The sequence below is a fragment of the Hippopotamus amphibius genome, chromosome 4, assembly GCF_030028045.1.
Source record: "Hippopotamus amphibius kiboko isolate mHipAmp2 chromosome 4, mHipAmp2.hap2, whole genome shotgun sequence".
Lineage (NCBI taxonomy): Eukaryota > Metazoa > Chordata > Mammalia > Artiodactyla > Hippopotamidae > Hippopotamus > Hippopotamus amphibius.
Genome location: NC_080189.1, coordinates 122,788,826 through 122,805,797, shown reverse-complemented (window position 1 = coordinate 122,805,797; position 16,972 = coordinate 122,788,826). Strand labels below are relative to the sequence as shown.

Sequence of the window (16,972 nt, the reverse complement as noted above, 5' to 3'; positions counted from 1 at the left end):
ATCCCTTTATTAAGATTTTCCTACCCTTACAATCAGATATGACTACTCCATGGCAAATTTTTTGTAGACTCTTAATTAGTAGTACACTGCAAATGATATGTATTCAATACGTGGTGAGTGAGTGATAGAATTGTAATTCAAAATAATCTAACTGGTACCCTTACCTGTATAAAATATGAGCAGAAACCAAAAGGGTGGAAATAATCACAGAAAAAGGTAATGCTACATTTTGCTTAAAAAAAGTCAATTGCACAAGTATAAAATGGGAAGATCTAATTTGACCTTAGTAAAGGTAAACACTCAAGTTTTAGTTCATCACAAACTGAATTAGGCCAAAAGTATGATGCATCTGCTTTTACAGACCAGCTCTAGGTTGTATTAACATATGTATAGTGACTTGATTGTAGAAAGTGAGAAATATAATGCAATCTGTAACAGTATATTATGTATATTCCTGGTAACAAATGGAGTGTTTCAAAAGGGGAGCTATAAGTATAGTAGGGGTTCTGGGAATCTTGTCTGATGAAGAACATACTGAATGTAAAAAAGAAAGGCTGGAGGTGGGGAGGTGTATGATCACTGACTTTGAATATTAGAATTAGGAAATATATTTTAAAACTTTTTACTTATAATCTTTCATTTTGGAATAATTTTAGACTTAAAAAAGTGGCAGAAGTAATGCAAAGTGTTCACTTATATACCCTTCTAGTTTTCCCAAATGCCTTACATAACCTTAATAAAATGATCAAAATCAGGAAATTAACATTGATACAGTACTGTTAACTAACCTACAGATCTTATTCACATTTCATCAGCTGTCCCACTAGCATCTTTTTTCTAGTCCTGAATCATACATTTAGTTCTTATCTCATTGATGTACTCTACTCTGGGACAGTTCCTTAGTCTTTGTCATTCTTGACTTTGACACTTTTCAAGAGTATTGGATAGTTATATTTTAGAATGTCCCTCAATTTGGGTTTTTTAAAAAAATTCTTTATTTGAATATAATTACTTTACACTCTTGTGCCAGTTTTTGAGGTACACCAAAGTGAATCAACTGTATTTATATATATATACCCATATCCCCTCCCTCCCTCTACTCCCTCCCACCCTCCCTATTCCTGTCCCTCTAAGTCATCACCCATCATCGAGTTTATCTCCCTATGTTATGCTGCAACTTCCTGCTAGCTATCTACTCAATTTGGGTTTGTCTAATGTTTTTTCATAATTAAATTCAGGTTATACGTGTTTTGCATGAATGCTGTAGAAGTGATGTTGTGCTCTTTTCAGTATATCATATCACCAGGCACATGATATTGATATATCACATTACAGATGAGCTTAACTTTGATTACTTGGTTAAGTGTATGCCAGATTTTTTCATTGTAAAGCTACTATGAATTTGTCATTTTTCTTGTGGGAAAATGCTTTAAGATTATGCAAATGTCTTATTTCCCATCATTCTTTTGCCTAGTAATCTTAGCATCCATTGATGATCGTTGCCTGTAGCCAGCATTACCATGGTACTTACCAAATGGTGATTTTTCTATTTCCATTATTCTTTCTATATTGTAAGGAAGAGGTATGCCTTCTCATTGTTTGGTCAGTTACTTATATCAGTGTGGACTCATGAATATTTATTTTAATCTAAGGGTTATGCTCCATTACTACCATCATTTTTTTGCTCATATGATACCACATTTGGCCATTAAGAACTCCACATTGGATTCCGTGTCCTTTGTCTTATTCTTGTTATTTCTCAGAGCACTTATTTTCTGGCACCAAGGATGTTCCAGATTTATCTTGCACTTTCACTGTCCCAGCCCTGGAATCAGTCATTTCTCCAAGGAGCTCTGGTTCTTTTTATTGAAAAATAATGTTTAGAAACCAAAATATGGGCACTATGTGTGCTTGTTGCTTCTGTGGTGTCCTTGCGTCCAGTAGTTTTCAGTGCACAGAACTAGGAAATATATATATACATATGGTTTGCTCAGTATCTGGATTTTGTGTCTTTTTTTGTTTTTTACTGCCATTTCTTTAACATTTAGCACAGTATTTAGCACTATGGTCAATAGATATTCGTAGCTAACAATATAGAAGGGATTCCTCACTTAGTTTAGGGTTAGACTAGATAACCTAAGGACTTTTCAATCCCATAAACCTGTTCTGTTTTGATTCTGAGAAAGGTAAGCTGGGGAATTAGACAAAAAATAAATTCAGAATAACGAAAATCAGAAGCTCTGGGAGAAGAAAGTTTTGAGTATTATCAAAAACAGTGAAGGAGTTGAAGGTCTAGAACAAACTTTGCTCAGAGTAGTAGATGAGCAGAAGACTGATAGTCCTTTTATCCAATATGCATTAGTCTGACTGACTTGAGAAGGTTGTCTCAGTAAGCCATGGAGACATCCTCAAAGAAGCAAATGAGGGTATCTCCTTCACAGGAGTTCTGCGTTACATTTGCTTTACATTATTTTCAACTTTATCCAGGTGGGCCAGATCCAATAACAGTTATTTCTGCTATGATACCATATTTGGCTTCTTGTGCTGTACAATCACACCCTGCAAGTAATAGATTTTTAGGAGAAATAGGGTTGAGCAGAGCCTTCAAATTCTATGGAATTTTATAAGCACTAACAAAAACAAAAAATATTTAAAAAACAATCTCCCACCAGCATTTGTACCCAGCATCATAGTCAGTTAGTTTTTAGAACCCTTTAAACTCTTCTCTTCATGCTCCTTTATTTGAGGTACAGGTTTTTTTTTAAGGTCATTTGAATAAAAATTCAAAATATGATCCAGAGCAAAATGTACTTCTTCAACTGTACTCACAGTTTCATCAGATAGCTTTACATAGATGTTCTTAGAGCCACTGAACCAGGTACTACTTACATTAAAGGAAGGTATCTCTGTGAATTTTTAGCTTTTTTTTTTTTTTTTAAGCTCTTCATATACTCCTAAGGCTTCTTGAATTGCAAGAAAGCTTGTCTCTAATCACTTAAGAAAATAAATGAGCTGGGAAGAGATCAAGTTGGGCTAACACAACTTTTGCATTTTAAGGACATCATACCATTATTTACTAATAACATATAAGGTAGTTCAAGTTAAAGAAGCATATGTCATAGCAGTAATTAACCTGCAGTAAACTGAGTGATTGCTAATACATGTGCACTTCAGTGATGGTGTTTAACCAGAGTTGATATTTGCCTTTTCTTATACCCTTAGATGTTTCTGATAACATTGTATAAGCATATCACTTGCTGAGTTAACAAAGTCTTTGAATAGAAGATGGCCTTGTGATGTATGTAGCACTTTAGCCTTTGGATTCTTGGGTTTTGGAGAGGCACTTTTGGGTGGTGGTTTTGTTTATGTTTCCACAGTCTTTTAAATTCTTTCCCCTTTTTTCCTATGTCTCTTTCTATTCCTTCATCTACTCTATTAGCCCCTGGCACTGTGCTAGGTTGTATGGAATCTTTGAAAGAAGTATATAATTCCTTTATAGACAGGAGATAATTTGGTTGCATTGCAAGACAAAATATAATTGGTTGATGGACTGCTCTGTGATGCCTGTAACAGTAGGCCTGCCTGTGCTCTGGCATTGCCTAGTTTGGCTGAACACACCTCAAGCTTAGGAAGTTGTTGACCCCAGTCTGACCAGGTTCTGAGCCAATCCTTTCACCTGATAGGACTTTCCCACTTTACTGAGAGACTTTCCGAATTCTATAAATTACTATATTAGTATGTGAGTACTACAAAATCTTGCTTTCAGAAGTAATGGAGAGACTTCCCTGGAGGTCCAGTGGTTAAGACTCCGCACTTCCAATACAAGGGATGCAGGTTTGATCCCTGGTCTGGGAACAAAGATCCCACATGCTGCACGGTGCAGCCAAAAAAAAAAAAAAAAGTGATGGAAACTCTTGTAGAGTTTACCTGTTGTATTTCTCTCCCTGTCTCCCTCCCTCCCTGTTAAAATTTCCCTCTCTTAATGGAGACATGCTTCTAGGTGGCTAGTGGCCTTTTATATTTTATATTCTTTAGTATTCTTGAATATTGTATTACTTATTAAAGAGTTAATCAAGAAAAATCTCTGTATGTATTGGTGAGGAAAGAGAAAGATGTGAAAAGACTTGAAGAGCGTTAGAAAACTACTGAAGTGTATCTAGCTTACAGAATAATCCAAATGTTCCTATATAGAAACAAGACATCTTCATTTTTTTTTAAAAGGGCTTTTGCAGTTATATATTATCTAAATGTTGGCTTGATGTACAGAATGTAGAAAAATAACTTGGGCATGGATTTTTTTCCCTTGTCACTTTGGAAAGTATTTTCTTCATTTATTTATTACTTTCCTGTTAACTTTTCAAAGAATTTTTATGTTAGACAATCTTGTCAGCTTTCTAAAATAGAGAAAAGACTGATTATCAATTCTTATTATGCAGGTGGGGAAGTGGAGATCCAGAGTGATGTAAGGATCGTTTGTAGGGTCAGCACTAGAACAAAAGCTTGACTTAAATATTATGTTGGATGTATTAAGATGTATTTGTTTTATTTAATGCAAAAAAATCATGGTAACTGACTATTGTCTCCTGGGTATGAGTATTTTGGTCCCCTGCACTGGGAATCAACTCTTAACTCAAGTCCAAAATTGGCACAAGAGACTAGAGTGTTCAGAAGAGAAATGGGAAGAGATATCTGTACTTCTTCAAATCACACAAATAATTGCTTGGATTAAGTTAATAATTACTACTTTTGGAAACCATTTCTCCTTCCGAATTTTATTTTAATTCATATTATAGTTTGTTTATAAAACAAGGAAGTGAATTCCTGAAGAAAACCTGATAATAGTTGCTTTAGAGAAACTGAGCTTTGTAAATTAATTAATTAGACTCTATTGCAACTTTAAGCTAAATAATGTTTACTTGGCATAGTCTAGTATTTAATTTTTCTTTTCATTTTTTACATTTGGTAGTTTTTTTTCTTTTTAAAGCTCTTTATTGGAATATAATTGCTTTACACTCTTGTGCCAGTTTCTGCTGTGCAACAGTGAGTCAACTGTATTTATACATGTATCTCCATATCCCCTCCCTCCCGAGACTCCTTCCCACCTTCCCTATCCCAGCCCTCTGTCATCACCCATCATCAAGTTGATCTCCCAGTGTTATGCAGCAGCTTCCCTCTAGCTATCTATTTTACATTTGGTAGTGCATATATGTCAGTGCTACTCTCTCATTTTGTCCCTGCTTCCCCTTCGCCCCCCTCCGCCCCGTGTCCTCAAGTCTGTTCTCTACATCTGCATCTTTATTCTTGCCCTGTCACTGGGTTCATCTGTATCATTTTTTTAGATTCCATATATATGAGTTAGCATATGGTATTTATTTTTCTCTTTCTGGCTTACTTTGCTCTGTATGACAGACTCTGGGTCCATCCACCTCACTACAAATATGGTAGTTTTCTTTTTTTAAAAAAATCACTAATATAAAAATCTTGAATCTTGTCTGGCATTGAAGTGCTAAGTACTATGACTTAAATTTGGGAGTATGAGACTATATCAAGGGATAGGAGGCCAGCTGTGTGAATGTTCACCATATTCTCTTCCTACTTACAAAGAAGCACCATGTGCCCTGACTCATTCAAGAGAGCAGATTTAGAGTTATCACTGCTCCTTTCTTCTGTTCCTTACCACTGGCCCCATTTCCTCCTCACTTATGCTGCTTGTCTTGATTTTGCAGTGGCTGTGTTGGTGTTGTTATGGAAGAAAAAAGAAGTAGGGGAACCTGGTGGTTGGCCTGCATTCAAGAAAGGACTTAGAGAAAGGCAAAGGCTGCTAGCCTTCTCTTCCTCCACTGATTTTAACATAGCCACAGAAGTCAGTAAACAGCCTCTGTAGCTAGATGAGGGCCGAATTCCCCAGCTCTTGCGCCTTTTGTTACCCATTGAGAAGAACCAAGAAAAGCCAGAACTAGGAAAAGTCCCTTGCTCCCCAAAGCAAGTGTAGCCTTTTCAGATGGGTATTGATCTTTGTTAGGTTAAGAAATATGGTGTGTATTCCTTTAAACCCCACTTCAGAACTGTCTGTTGGCGTTTTCCCAATATTCAATTAGCATTTTAAAAATTACTGCTATTATGACTCAGTGATAAATAACATGGCCAGGAGAAGATTTGGCATGAAATTTTAGCTGATAATGGGATGATATTGGTACCTTCAGGAGCTATGGGTAGTAGGGAAAAGAGAGTGTTAGGATTGATGAATAAATATTTATGTAGATTGCCTTAACTTACTATTGGACAATTATATACTTTTATTATTGGCCCTCTTATCATAGGAGCAAGGTCTTTCACATATGCCAAACATTTCACAACATTGGTCATTACCAAATATTTGCATGCCTAATGTATGATATTTTCTAGGTTTTATAGAGTGTGTGGAAGATATGATCCTTGCTCTCAAATATAGTTTAAAGAAGACAGATGGCTGTATTTTGGAATCAGATAAGTACAGTTTCCAGTGATAAACCTATTACTATCTTTAAAAAAAATCTTATTGTATAGCCCTTCAAGATACAAAGTTTCCCTTATAGTAGTTTATTATAATTACAGATACAATTGCTTATGCAGCAGCTGGTTGATTTACAGACCTCTTCAGTGTATATTAGGATTTCCCTATTACATTTTTGCCCACTTAAATATGTTATTCTTTTCCTAATTTCCCCCTAATTTGTCTAGAAGAAATTTGAAGTGAACCTAACTTAAAAAAAAAATCCTTTAGGCCGAAAAACTTGAGTAGTAATCAATTCATAGTTTAATAAAGGACATGTGTAGTTGAATTTCTGGACAACCTCTCTTCCTTTGAAAGTGTTCCTTAATTAAATCCAGATGAGGAAGGTATTCAGAACACTAAATAAAATGGATGTGCTTCATGGAATTTGCAGAATTCATCAATACATGTAACAATGATTTATAATTGCATTTGGTCCTAACACCTATCAGTGTAGATCTAACAGAGGCACAGTAAGTAAGATAGCTAGTATAAAACGCTAAGGTGAAAGGGTTAATTGGCCTTGCACAGTTCAATTTGCCACTCTAGTGGCACTTTCTGTTGTCTGTGTAAACAGAGTTGCTAAGTACTTTCCCACTAAGCTGCCACCCTTTTATTTATACAGTTGAACCACCAATGAGGAATGGGTCAGTTTACCAGTTGTTAGGCCTTTTCTTCCTGCCTTTTCAGCCCACTTCATGCTTTTTCCCTCCAGCTGTTGCTACATACCTCTCTAATCTTTCCTCAGTCCTTATGATTTTTGTGGGGTTTTTTTTCCCCCAGTTTTTTTCTCTCTTATTCATTGATTTAAGTGTATGGGTATGTACACCTGGTTCTGCTCATCTGTACCTCATTCTTTCTCACCCCTACTCCCATTCATTCACTCTACTCCAATTGCTATCTCAAAACTTGCTGCAGCTTTTTTCTTTTTTTTTTCAAATAACAATTAAATATTCTTTAAAAAACTAAACATTATGTTTATAGCTGAAGGCCTCTCTAGCCAGACACTTTGAGAACCCCCCCACCCTGCTGTGAGTTGATATATTAATACAGATATATTTCTAAGTCATTTTAGTAATTTTACATATGTAATGTATACTATTCATAATTATACTATGGTATTGCTGGAAATCTGCATAAGATAAATTTCTGAAAATATTGTTCTGCTTGTTGCTTTTTTTATGCTACATTATATTTTAAAGATATATACATATTATATAGAGAGATCTAATTTAAACAATTAACTGCTTCAGAATATTACCTTGTATTTTGTATTTAAATTATCCAGTTGTGTAGATGGATATATATTGTATCCAGTTTTTGCTCTATTTTAAACAATGCCACAGGGTACAGCTTTATAGATGTTGTCTTGTGTATATTGCTACAAATTTTTAGGGCAGTGTTTTGCAAATAGCAGGTAGTGAAATCAGTTTAGTAGGTTGAAACCTGCATTTTTTAAAAAATTACCCCCCCTTTTAAAAAGATTTATTATTTATTTATTTTTATTTTTGGCTGCATTGGGTCTTCGCTGCTGCGCTCAGGATCTCTCCAGTTGCAGTGAGCAGGGGCCAGTCCTTGCTGCAGTGCATGGCCCCCTCATTGGGGCGGCCTCCCCTGCTTCAGAGCACCGGCTCTCGGCACGCAGGCTTTCAGTAGTTGTGGCACGTGGGCTCAGCGGCTGTGGCTTGCGGGCTGTAGAGCATAGGCTCAGTAGCTGTGGCGCACAGACCCGGTTGTTCCGGGGCATGTGGGATCTTCCCCACCCAGGGATTGAACCCACGTCCCCTGCCTTGGCAGGCGGACTCTTAACCACTGCGCCACCAGGGAAGCCCCTGCATTGTGAAAAAATAATAGAATGTAATAGAAAGTGTCAGAATAAAGGGCACTTATTTTTTCATGAGACATATCGCAACTCAGAACAACATTATATAAAATGTATCTCCTACTGAAGGTCTCTATCAAATATTTTGTACTGTGTATCTCAGTCTTGTTTTGGGTTATATACCCAGAAGCGGATTTACTGGATCAGGGGTACAAAATAGTAATATTTTGAATTTTGTTAGATGCAGCCAAATTACTTTCCATATTGGCTACATTAATGTACAGTCCGTAGACCTTAACAGTATTTGATATTCTAGTCAGAGTCTTACATTTTCTATATTCTTAAGGGTGAAAAATTCCATCTTATTTTAATTTTAATTTTAAGTAGTAAGGTTGAGCATTAACTTCCTTATTACTAAAAAGAAAAGTGTTAAAAGCCATCTGGTTGGTAGATTGCTGTTCTTGCAAGTCATATTTCAAACTAGAGAAAGTTTCATCTCCACAATCTTTGCTAGCACTTTTTAAAGTAGTGAACATAAAACTCTATGACCTTAGTAAGTAATTACTACTAAATATAGTTTTGTTAACCATGCCACATTGTGTTACATTCAGGTTTGTCTCAAATTTGTTTTGAAACACAGTCAGTCCTCTAACCCAATGTGAGTAACTCTGGGTAAAACAGCATATTTGAGGAATACTGATATCCCTCAGCATATGGATTTAGATTCATTTCAGCAAAATTCTATCATGCCTGTTCCTTCTGTTGTAGAAGAAGAGTTCTCGCTAAGTGCGAGGATATATTTCATCACTTTGTGAGGACCACTGTGGATTGATATGATCTTAGAGTTGAGCAGAACATTAGAAAAAGAATTTAGTTTAATTATTATTATTTATCTACTTCTGTTTGATTTTCTCTGATAATAGAGATATTGCCACTTTCTTTCCAGACAGCCTTTTTCATGGTTAGTATTATGAAAATTTAACGTGATACCTGTTGTTTTATTCATTGGTGGCTTCAAGAGTCACATACTTCTTAAATTATGACAGTTCAATATTGGAAGCAACAGGATTTCTTCTTTGTTATGGGAATTTTGATTTTTAAAGAATTGAGAAACTGGAACACACAGCCAATAACACAGTCAACAACAACAACACACACTGGGTTTCTGGGTTTATTAATTCCTAAGACTTATTCCATAAATTGCCAATTTTTAATATTATTTCACTTCAGTTAAGTATGTGGTTTGTAAAGCTGTAAACAAAGTTGCAAGCTGACTTGAAAAATGGGGTTATATTTTGAAGAGCCTTTCAGCTTTCTTTCTTTTCTTTTCTCTCTCTCTCTTTTTTTTAAGCTAAGACTTTATTAGAATATATTATGCGACTTAGATGATCTGGTTCTGTTTTCTGTTTTTAACCTGAAGTTACCCTATTTCTGTTTCCTTGGTGTAGAGCATGAAATATACCAGCAACTATTCTCAAGTAGTAGAGACAGGGCGGAAGTAGTTCTGAATTAAAACCAGTCCATTTTGTGCTGCCCATGAGGATAGCCTTTTGGCCACTCATTTAGAGCAAAGAATGTTTTATACTGGACAAGTGGGAATTGTTTATAGGCCTGCTTGGACAACCCAATGTTACTCTTAAGGGAAGCAGATTAGATTAATTTAATTTGTAGTTTCATTTATTTTCAAGATAGTATTTTTCTCATTTAAATTAATTGCATGCTCGAACATTCAAACTCAGCACTTGCCTTCAAATGTTATAAAGCTGTGGACGGGTGCTGGTTTTTAAGTTGTTACTTGTTTGCATTGAGATCAACACAGAAATTGAGAGTAAGCATTTAGAAATTTTTATAGCAATTTGACAGAAATTTTATGCCTGTTGAATTTAATAATGACAAAATTTGTGGTTATATTTTATATATCTTTGTTTTAAAATTGGTTTTTCCATTAATTCATTTGTATTACATTTTTTAAAGTCTCCCTGAAAGCAAAACAAAGGTCACACTCCATATCAGTAAACAACTACAGTAGAGTGGAGTTCTTAAGTTTATGCAGATGTATATTAAATAAGGACGATAAAGGGAAAAGGGGGAGATGAGCTTAAATTATAGTATTCAACTCCTGAAAAATTCTCTAAGAACATTTATTTTGTATTTGAAATCTGTTTACATGACATATTTTGTCATGGTATCTCATCTTCTCTCAGTTTGCTCTAGTTACTTTATGCAGCTTATAATACCATCCAGGTTGCTCTAATATTCTAAAAAGTTCTGTAAATTATTGAGATTTTTTTAAGTTCTGTATATTTATATTTGTGCCATTTACTCTTTAGTTTTAATGATTACTTTCAGTAAATGTGATTTGAATAATGATGTCAAACTCTCAGTTCAAAATACTTTCCAAGTGAGTTTGAGAGGAGTTTCTGATATGAGCAGAAATCAGTTATGACAAGTTACTTTAAAAAAAAAAAAAAGTATACCGTATCCTTTGTTTCTCAAAGGAAGGAACTTAAAAATTGACCCCGTGTTATGTTTCTCTTATATCAATTTTTCTAAGCTAGTATTTCTTATTTAAAAGTTCACATTCTATTTCCAGATGTCCTTTTCTTTTGAATTCTCATAAGCCTTAAAAATTTTTCTTTAGTCCTTGTAAATATATAGCAAAAGAAGGACAAGATATGACTCTTCAAAATGATTTTAGCTTCTAAGGGTGAAATATATTGTTAAGATGATTCATTGTTTGATATAAATAAAAGATATCCAAATAAATTATTTCACTCTTAGTTATTATTGAATTGTTGATGAGCCAAATCTAATGTATAAAGGAAAACATTCATTAGTAGTCATTTTTTTCTAGGTATCTCTAAACAAATTATAAAATTAAAGGCATTATGCCACATGTATGTTTAGACAGTTACGATATATACTTCTGTGGCCAGAGTCATATCAAGATAAACTAAAAATACTTATTAGTATTTTTTAATACTAATTTTAGTACTAATTAGTAATGGAATAAAAGTTTAGAAGCTATATTTCAGAACTTTATTGTGATGTAAAAGGTATATGAGAGATTAGCACTATAGAAAAAATTAGGGTATAAGTAGGGAAAAAAATCTCAAAATATTTAGGGTAAGATTCCAAACTCTTAGGCTGATAATTTTATCTTTTCTTCCTACCATAATCAGTGACCATATTAATTATCCCTGAGAGAATAATTTTAGGAATTTTTTTTTTTGTGGAGGTAGCTCAGCAGAAATCAGATCAACTCCATGTTCTGTTGCAGTCCATGTTTGAAAATACATCTTTGGTCTGTCAACCTTAGATAGAGATGCTGACATAGGAAGGAGTCTGTCAAGATTTATAAAGGAAAACATTCATTATGGAAGCCAGGAACAAATATTTGAATAGGGTTGCAAGTACTTTCTGCCCTCTTGATAAATTTAGATCCTTTATTTAAAAATATTTATTAGTCTCTTATAACTGAGAATTTCCTGCTTCTATTTCCTTTCTGGTTCTAGCGCTGTTTCTGCATTTTTTCCCTTTTTTAAAAAACCTTATATTTTAATACCTATAGAGAAACATGCAATTTTTTGTTGTTTTCTCTCAACCTCTTTTGAACAACTTCATGTAAGAGGAAAAAGACAACTTATTAGGTAACTTTGCTTTCAGAATAATAAAATTTGTAGGGCCACAAAAAAGAGAATTTACCTAATTCATAGTGTTCATCCGATTTTTATTTCATAGTACAAACGCACATTAATATAACTTTGAGTTACATTATTTTTTACTTTGTATTTATAATAAATCTGCCTGATCAAGAAAACTTAGGAACATCAAAATGCTGAGTAGCAAACCCCCCCCCCCCCACCAAAAGCCAATAGAAATCAGAGAGATTGTTAAAAATGTTCATGGTAACAAGGATAATTTAAGAAAGTAACTTAAATGCCTAAAATATTTTCAGTTGTTTCCCCAGCCTTGCATATTATATATAGGTTAACATTAAAGAAAACCAGGAATTGAGTAAATTCAAAACTCATCAGAAAACATTATACTTTATGAATTGAAAAAAACTAGGAAAGTGTCAATGCCATATGATCTGGGTTAAACATCAGATTTTTATTCTGCATAATGCATAAGCTCCAGGTCAGAAGACGAGATTGGGGGTGGGGGGCATGATTTCATTGATATCTGAAGCTCAATATTAAGATGTCCTCTCGTGAATTATGTAGTAAGCACTAGTTTTGCTATTATAGCATACTGCTTACAAGGAAAACATGCTGTCAAAACTTTTTACCATTTAGAATTTTCATGTTTATCAAAAGAACTCTATCAGAATTAGTAAGACATGGATTTTATTATTTATAACTCTTACACATACCTGAAAATGGGAAATACATGTGAAATAAGTTGGTTAAGGAGTTGGTAAAGTTCTTTACATTCAGAGTCCAGCTTGTTTGAATCCCTTTTTGATTCAGTCGCTGATACTTAGTTTTTTCACATGGAGTCTTCCTCTGTGCAGTGTTTCTGAAATCAGGAACTATCGATGCTGAATTCTTAAGCCAGCTTTGCAATTATGTGAAGTTATCCTACTTTTGATATCCACTTTGGAAATGCTGCTAAGTATGTCGGATTTTCTCCACCCAGCCCTCTCCTCGCAGTTGTTTGCTTCATAGGTGTTAAAAGGAGTGTTCCAAGATCATTTCTAGGATTTTCTTCCAACTCAAAATCTGCAAGTCTTGGTATTAGTGCTTTGGAGGTTTACACACACACAGGAAGTGACAGCTGCCTCATTATTGTCAACTTAGAATTGCTACAACAGCAACTGTAATACACCAACAATTTTAAGATTCATCCTGAATTTAAAGAGTTTCAAGTGTGGGGAAAATGTTTATTTTAAAGCATAGTGGCTAAGAGCTCAGAGTTGGATTGCTCTAATACTTATTGTATGATCTCGGATAAGTAGCATAAAGTTTCTGAATCTTAGTCTTCTCATCTGTGAGATAAGCAGCCCTTACTTTATAAGGTGGTTGTGAGGTTTCAGTATTATGATGCATGTAGAATATACTGCTTAATACATGGTAGCTATTACTTTATCTTAGTTTTTTCAAGAATATACTTTTATTGAGCTCCTTCTATATTCTTTTACTTATGTACGCTTTTACTTTGAAGGAAGTAATGACTTGTGGAGAAGAAAAGATACTGATAAATTCAGATACTGAATGAAAATTCTGGAGAAAAATGTCAAATGGAACTTTAAATGTTGGTATAATATAGAACTTCAAATATGCGTTTATAATTAAAGGATGGTATTGTATATAATGGGTCATTTTGGAAACTTGACACTAAGTTATTTCTATTATGTTAGAAGGCAATTAATGATTTTAAGTTGTAGACTTTGAAATGCTGTATTTTGTAACCATTATAAGGATGAAAGCTTAAGGCTATTTTGTAAACTTTGTTTCGGTTTTTGTTCTGTGATCATTCAATGAATTATTGCCCCCTTGCACAGTTTAAAAAAGTGGGCAGTAAATATGGTTTGTAACTTGGTGGAATGATACTGAATGATCCTCTCAATTGAAACAAAATACTGAATGAAATAGGAAAAAAATTAAATGCATCGCTCAGCTGGCCAAAGTCAGCATTCTCCAGAGTGTCAGAACTTGCCTATCTCAACCTGGTTGCTTGGTAGAGAGGGAAAAACATCTCCCCTGGGATTTGTAACCGGGAGTGAGTCCTCTTAAGTTGGTGGTCCTACGTTATGTTACTTACGTAGGACAAAACATCAAGTGGAGAATCTAATTTGAAGTGCTTCTAATTGGCACAAGGGTCTCTTGTGCTAGTTACTCACCAAGATTTTCTGGGTTACAGATGAATATATGGTTTATAGCTGCCATACTGGAAACTATATTCACTAACTTCCCTTGAAGGTTGATTTGGCCAAGGCTAAGGTTTTGGCAGTGGGTTGTGGACAGAAGTCATATGTGGCCCTTCTTTGTCTTGGCTTAAGAAGGAATGCCTGTGTATACCCCTCTGCCTATGTCCATCTTGTGTACTGATAGTTGGCAAAAACTCTAGTCAGCAGAATCTGGACACAGAGATTATAGTTCGTGATGAGCTGCCCCTCCAGCTATGCGTGGCTTATTTCTAGACTATTACATGAGAAGGAAATGACCTTCTATCTTATTTAAGCCACTGTATTTTAGAATCTCTTTGTTATAGGAGCTCAGCCCATATTATCCTAAGTAGTGCCCTTTAAAGACTTGCCAAGCAAATATGAAAAAGGACCTAGTAGTACTTGTATAAATGGGGGGAAAAAACTCACTGAGTACATTCAAAGAACCAGGGCTACATGGAGAAATCGTGATTCCAGGGCTGAATCAGGAAAAATAGAAGATGAATCTAGAACACTGTGCTGCAAGAGAATAAGGAAGTGCTTAAAATGTGATAAGGTTGAAATACTGCTCAGTAGTTTTTTAAAAAAATGAATAACTGATACATGTAACGACATGGATGAACCTCAAAAACATGCTCAATGAATGAAGCCATTGAGCTTCATAAGATACATAAGACTACATATTGAATTATTCCATTTATATGAAATTTCTAGAAAAGGTAAAACTAAAGAGATGAAAAGTAAATTTGTGTTTGCCTTGGGTTGGAAGTTGGAGTGGGGATTGACTGCAGATGGATTTGGGGGAATGTTTGGGATGATAGAAGTATTCTAAAACTGGATTGTGGTGAAAGTTGCATAACTGGATAAATTTATTAAAACTCATTTTGAGTTGTACACTTAAAATGGGTGGATTGTATGTAAATTATGCTTCAGTAATGCTGTTAAGAATATTTGAGAGATACTGTAGAAAAAAAATGATGGGGTGGCAAAAGCTAAATTAAACATACCAAAAGAAAAAAGTCAGTAATAAAGTAGCAGGCTTTAATTGTAGAAGAGACTTTAGAGTAAAATTAGAGCCCTCTCCAATTTTTAGGAAGGTTTAAGAAGTGACACTTCTTAATAGTTGGTCAATAGTTTTATATTGGTGATTAGAATAATTCACTATTTGTTCATTCAACAGTGATTTATTGACTGTTTACTATGTGCTTGGTACTCTTTTAGGGACACAGCATTGAACAAAGTAGACAAAATTCCTGCCTTTATGATGTTTACATTCTAAAGGAAGAGAATGATAATAAATTTGTGATTTTTTACACACACACACACACACACACACACACCCACCCACCCACCCAGATGGTTAAAGTGCGGTGGAGAAAAATACAGTGGAGGAGAGGAATGGGACACATTGGGGGAGGGGCTGCGGTTTTGAACAGGGTAGTGAGGAGAGCCCTTACTGAAAGGGTGATATTTGAGCAGAGACCTGAAGGATGTGAGCTATGAAGATGAGGGGGGAGTCCATTTCAGGCAGAGGGATCGGGATGTGCAAAATGTAAAGGTTCTAAGCAGAACTGTGTCTGTGTGTGTTCAAGGAACATCAGGGAGGTTTAAGTGTGGAAAAAGCCAGAGGGAAAGTGGTTGGAGATGAGGTCAGAGAGATAATGAGACATCAGGTCCTGGTGACTCTGTAACCCTTGTAAATGATTTTGGAGGTGACTGTAAAACCTTTGGCTTAAAAAAAAAAAAGTGTGGTAAAACATGTAAAACAAAAAGGTTACTTTTTAAACCATTTTTAAGTGTACAGTTTGGTGGCATTAAGTACATTCACAATGTTGTACAACCCTAATCACCATCTGTTCCCAAAGTTTTTTCATCACCCCAAACTGAAACTCCATACATATTAAGCAGTAACTTCCCGTCCTCCCACCCCCCCAGCCCCTGGTAACCTCTAATCTGTTTTCTGTCTCTATGAATTTGCCTGTCCCAGGTACTCCTTTAAGTGGAATCATACAATATTTTGCCTTTTTGTAGCTGGCTTATTTCACTTAGCACAGTGTTTTCAAGGTTCCAATGTCTCTATATCTTCGTCTACACTTAACTATTGTCCATTTTTAAAATTTACAGCCATCCTTGTAGTTCTTGTTTTTGTTTGTTTTTAAGAACTTTTATTGAGATATAACTGACACACAGTGAACTGCACATCCTTGTTGTTCTGAAGTGGTATCCATTACAGTTTTGATTTACATTTCCCTAATTATTAGTGATGCTGAGCATCTTTTCACGTACTTTTGGCCATTTGTGTATCTTTGGAGAAATGTCTATTCAAGACATTTGCCCAGTTTTTAGCAGGATTGTCTTTTTGTTGTTGAGTTGCAGGAGTTCTTTATGTATTCTGGATATTTACCCCTTATCAGGTAAATGATTTGCATATATTTTCCCTCTTTTGTGGTTGTCTTTCCACTCTTTTGATAGTGTCCATTGATGTTATTTGATTTCTATAGCTTATGGTTTTTTGTTCCTCAGTTTCTCCATTACTGCCTGGTTTTGTATTTAGTTGATTTTTTGTAGTGCACCATTTTATTCCCTTATTTAAAAAATTTTTTAAAGTTATTTCTTAGTGGTTACATAGGTTGTTAAAAGTTAAACTAGATTTTTATAAGTTTAAGGTGTTAATTGTAATTATGAAGAACTTGGACTTTTGATCACAGTAAAAGGGAAAGCTGTTGGA

General features: G+C 34.9%; 1 protein-coding gene across 1 annotated transcript in view; it reads left to right on the top strand.

The window, feature by feature from the left end:
• The window catches only part of DNAJC1 (DnaJ heat shock protein family (Hsp40) member C1), a 186,621-nt gene that overhangs the window by 19,901 nt on the left and 149,748 nt on the right, over positions 1–16,972 (top strand). The gene's annotated exons all lie outside the window — the stretch shown is intronic.